Raw genomic sequence first — 5,659 nt, forward strand, 5'->3', positions numbered from 1 at the left:
AATTTGCGCCTGCGCATTAGGCAAGCCCCACTCTGAGCTGGCAGTACCCAAACCACGGGGCGGGGGTTGGGGTGGGGAAGGGGAGGAAGGCCCAGTCAGATCCTATTTTCAAGTTCTGGCTTTGGCAGGAAGGATGGCCTTTGACTCGAGGAAGGAATGCTCACTTTTCCAGTGGTTGTGCTTTGAAGTCCTGGCTGGCAAAGTGGTCACATCTCTTTGTTGCTGAGATTATACTCTGCAAAAGCATTTATTTAGAGTCGACTGGATATAAATCCCTGTACCAGGCCGGAATACAAATAAATAAATAAATAAATAATGGAGGCAGCTCTTTTGGAGTTTGCTGTCTACAGGAGGAGACAGTACAAGCACACACACGTTACCAGATTCTGTTATACATAATTATATACAATTAGTAAAACTGAGAATTTAAACGAAATGAATGACTACTTACTAAAAATTAAAATGAACAAAACAAGGAAGGAGACCCAAAACTAGTCAATCCCAGAAAGTGGAATTGGACACATCTTACATTAATAAAAAAAAAAAACAAAACCAAAAACAAAAAAACCAAAAAAAAAAACCCAACACTGCTACAATAGGATTTTGAAGTGTATTCTACCAAACATTTAAGGGGCAATTAATACCTATGCTACTTAAATCATTTTCAGTAATTGAGAAACAAAGCACTTTACCAAACTCCTTTAATGATACAAATATGATTTTAATATGTAAACTAAGAGGGATAAAGTCAAGAAAGAGAACAGTAGACCAATACCGCTAATGAATATTAATGCAAAAAAAATTTAAAAACTAATAATAGGTCCCAAAATTATTCACTGTGACAAATTGAATTATATCATAGATGCAAAGTGCATCAGCATTAAGAAAACAATGAGTAAAACTCATCACATTAAGAATAAAACAAAAATTACGCTATTAGCAGATGCAGAAAAAGCCATAGGACCCCCCCCAATACAAAAAAAATATATCTAAAACCAAAAGCTAGCCTTATTTTAAATGGAGAAGTATGGAAAGTATCTATTACTTCTCCATTTAAAAATAACAAATATAGTCTCTCCTTTTACTATTATTTGACATAGTTTTATGTTCATGATAGCAATGAGACTTGAGAAGGAAATTAAAGTCATAAATATCTGCAATGAAGAGACAAATGTATCCGTATTTGCAGACATGAGGGTTTGCTTAGAAAACCCCAAATAATCAGCAAAAAGTGATTAATAGCTTCATTAAAGTAGCAGAATACAAAATAAATCCACAAAAATCATCAGCATTTCTATATAGCAATAATAAAAACCAAAAGGAAATGATAGGAAGAGAAATTCCACTCAGAATAACTGCAAAATGCACAAATTATCAGAGTCATCCTACTAAGAAACACTTAAGATATACATTAAAATAATTACAAAATTTGCTTTACAGAGAGTAATATTCATGGTCCCTGGTTTGACGATATCAATATAATAAAAATGACACCACCTAAACTAATGCGCCACATTTGTGCTCAATCAGACCATTATTTTGGAAGCCTTTTGCTACAGCAGAATCAAAGCATATTTATTTTATTGATTACATGTGGCTACATGGGCAAGACTCACTGAAAGTCTAAAAGTTGGGTTCTATATGGCAAGAATCTCTCCAATAAACTATACAAAGCAACTTTTTTATAGCCCTAGGGAAAACCGAATCAAAAGCGTGGGGGAAGAAAGGAGCATACCATAGGATGGGTAAGAAAGAGCATTGACATTGAGTAGATTGATACATCTCAGTCTTTCATATAATTAATTGATACATTCAAACAGACTCAGCTTAATGGAGTTAATAGGACTCTTTAAGAAAGATAAAATGTTAACAGATAATGGGTTATCAAAAATTACATAGTCAAACAAGCAGAAGACTTTTTACTGTTCTACCTAAGGACAATGAATCTTTTCTGAGTCTTCTGAGGGAGACAGAGGCTAAGTCACTCAGTCCTTCACATTAATTATCTGCTTTTAAAAGCACAAAAACAAAGCAACAATACTAGTGCTTTGACCTCATGCTTAAAATATTCTTTCATGATAGAGACAATGTGACATGATGGGAGTTACTCTGTTTCTGAAGCCATGAGGTCTGGTCCTACCCCTTGCCTTTTTTTTTTTTTTTTTTGGCAACTACTTATCCTTTCTAAGGCTAAGATTGCCCAACCTCTTGATTATAGTCTACTACACCAAAACTCTGGAAGCTGGTCTCCTCCAATTGGACATGTACTGTCTTTGCTGAGTCAGTCTGCTGGCAAATATTTAACTGACTATGGGGTGGAGGGATTGGGGTGGAAGGGGAGAGGGAAGTACACATTACACACTTTTAAGTTTCATCTGCATCATTTTCTCCATCATTTATTAAGTCTAGAAATCAATAAAAGAATAACTCAAGGCCTGATTTACATATCTGCATTTGCAGATTTCCAAGGTGTAAATGCTCACACTGAAAACTTAACAATTAGCTCTTTTGAACTGGATTGAGCTGGCTCACATACACCCCTAGCTTCAGTCCTGGGAAGCACAACACTTGCTCAGTCATCTCCTAAGATTCCCATTTCCCATAAAACAACCTAATGTAAGAGCTTTATATCTTATTTGCAGTGTTCACTCACTCTCAGAATCATCTTCCACTCTTTGATGTACCTCCAACCTTCACTGCTCTGCTCACTTCTTATGTTTTTGCTAAGTACATGTTTTCATTACTAATTAGCCTGAGCTTTGCAAAACATTATTTTGAGGATACATATTAATTTTTTCCTTTTTTAAAAATCATATTCCAATACCTTCTTTGATTTCTTATTGAGTTGGAGTAATCCTAGGCAACTGAAATTGATTTTCCTTCATAAACAAATGCCTTTGTCTTGGCTCATTGTTAAATTTGATATGTGGTACTGAAATTCTGGAGTTTAAACTCTCTAAACTTTGCAGCACTTGCCTACATGCATATACCTTATACATAGGTGTGCCTGAGTTCTGTATTGCTCCCTTTACCTTTCTCTACACTTTCTCTCTTGGTGATCTCATCAACTCAAATGATCTCTTTTTTGTTTGTTTGTTTTGAGGCAATTGTGGTTAGGTGACTTGCCCAGGGTCACACAGCTAGTAAGTCTCTGAGGCCAAATTTGAACTCAGGTCTTCCTGATTCCAGGATTGGTGCTCTATCCACCTTGGCACCTAGCTACCCTTCAAATGATCTCTTTATTGTTAAACTCAATGAGTTTTTCTCATAACTTGTTTTTCTTACCCTCCTTCAACACTTGATACCTTTGACCACTTCTATCCTTCAGGATAACTTTTCCTTACTACGTTTTCATGATGTTGCTTTGTCCTGGTTATCCTTTTTATCCTTTTACCAGTCAGACTCTTCCTTCTAGATTTCTTTTGCAAGTTCATTATTCATGATTGAGGCCATACTTGTGGTTCAGTCTCAAGACTGGAATGAAATGATACACTTGGAGGCCATATGACATCTAACAAAAAAACTTATTTAGCATCATTAAAAGGTTATTCAGGAACAAAACAACATTCTGGTTCAAGTAGTCACATATCCCCTCATTTCTAAGATATGCCTGGTCAGGAAAGTGTACTGACCCCTGTGGCAGTTAGGTCAAGTTTGAGAAATACACAACTCGGTGTACTGGACTTTTATACCCAGGCATAAAGGGAACTATGTCAATGACCCAAGCCTTAGTCTGATGGAAAAAACTCAACCTTAAGGATGGTTTCACTGCCTTTTAGGGAAAAACTAGACTAGCCTATGGGGAGGAAACTCCTACAAATTCCCACCTCCTGATGGCTAGGTCTTGGATCTTCTTCTTTTTACCACTCAAATAGCCTAGGGGCCATTAATGGACAACTTTCACTATGAAGATCTGAGAAACATAGGTAGCAATGGAGGAGGAAAAGGAAAAAAAAATAGAAAGACAACAAACAATGAAATATCCCCCAAACACAGTGCAATAACAAAGTGAGTGTTCAAAGGATGATGAAAGCCAGAAATAACAGGCTTCATTTCCCTTCTTTGGAAGGTTTGAGTCCCAGATCTTAACAATCTGGTCCATGTGGCAGGTGATGTCAAGGGAAGTTCACAATGGAGATCTCCATGTGAAGCAATGATGATGAGCAGGAGAAGCACTAGGACTATAAGGGCCACAGTATAGGTCAGAGGTTCCTAAACTTATTTGGCCTACTGCTCCCTCTTAAAAAAAATTACTCAGTGCCCTCTGGAAATCTACTTTCTTTAACCCTTTGATGTTTTTTTCAAATTTGCATCACTTCAAAAATATATATATTTTTTAAAAATGACATCTTAAATTTAACAATTTATTGTAAATTTGTGGATTTTTTTCCTGCATTGCAATTTTGATGATGCAATATTGCATCATGTAACTGTATAGTATTGTATTGTAAACAAGTCATTACACACATATTCCTGCTGATGCAGGCTAGACTTTCCAACAATGAGCAACATGCTCACCTACCAACATTTGCTTGTGAAGACCTGCCAGCAAACTTGACCACTAATTGGTTATAACTTGCATTTTGTGTGCTTATTTGGAAAATAATGTAATCGCTATGACTTTAACTTTGTTACACAACAAATGAAACATGTATGAACAATTTTTCAAAATTTTCTTCTCTTCTTTCCTTATGCTTCCACCACCCCTTTGTTTTTAATCAACATCCTCCAGTTGTACCCGAGGCTACTACTGCCCCCCATCAGTTCCAGCACCCCCCCGGGGGCAACATCACCTACTTTGGGAACCTACAGATAGGTGATGACAATTCTGGCACAGTCACCATTCCTCATCATAGACCAGAGTCATCTGCAGTAAGGTAACTAAGAGATTATATGCCTCATGTATTCAACTTATTCTGGGACCAATACCAAGTCAACACCAAGATTCACCTCATACCACCCACTCACTGTTTCTTGGTTCACTAACCAGAACCTCTACCTGCATAGGATCTCCTTCAGGGGGTGAAACCAAATCTTTATGCCTTAACACCATTTACTTAGGACTTTCCCTTTTCTTTTTCTCTAGAGGTTTGGTGAGGACTCTTCCTCACCAAATAATAAATCACCAAATAAAGCAACAGAGGAAAATTTACAATCTCTAAAATTTATATCTCTAAATATATAAATATATCTCTATGTCAATAAAGTGGAGAATGAACAGACCGATGAATTAGGTATGCAATTAAATAAAACTAGAAAAAGAACAAATTAAAAAACCCCCAATTAAAAGTCAAATTGGAAATCTTAAAAATAAAGGTGACATTAATAAAATTGAGTGTAATAAAACCATTGAATGAACAAATAAAACTAGGAGTTGGTTAAATTGGTTAATATGATTTTAAAAAGAGAGAAGAAAACCAACTCATAATGTTAACGATGAAAAGGCTGAATATACCACTAATGAAGATGAAATTAAAACAATTATAGGGAGTTATTTTGCCCAGTTATATGCCAATAAATTTAACAATGTAAGTGAAATGGAAGAATATTTACAAAAATATAAAATGCCAAGATTAACAGAAGAGGAAAAAGAATATCTAAATAAAGCTATTTTAGAAAAAGAAATTAAACAAACCATAAATCAGCTTTCTAGGAAAAA

Source organism: Vombatus ursinus, unplaced genomic scaffold, assembly GCF_900497805.2.
Source record: "Vombatus ursinus unplaced genomic scaffold, bare-nosed wombat genome assembly UNPS02014807.1, whole genome shotgun sequence".
NCBI classification, from domain to species: Eukaryota; Metazoa; Chordata; class Mammalia; order Diprotodontia; family Vombatidae; genus Vombatus; species Vombatus ursinus.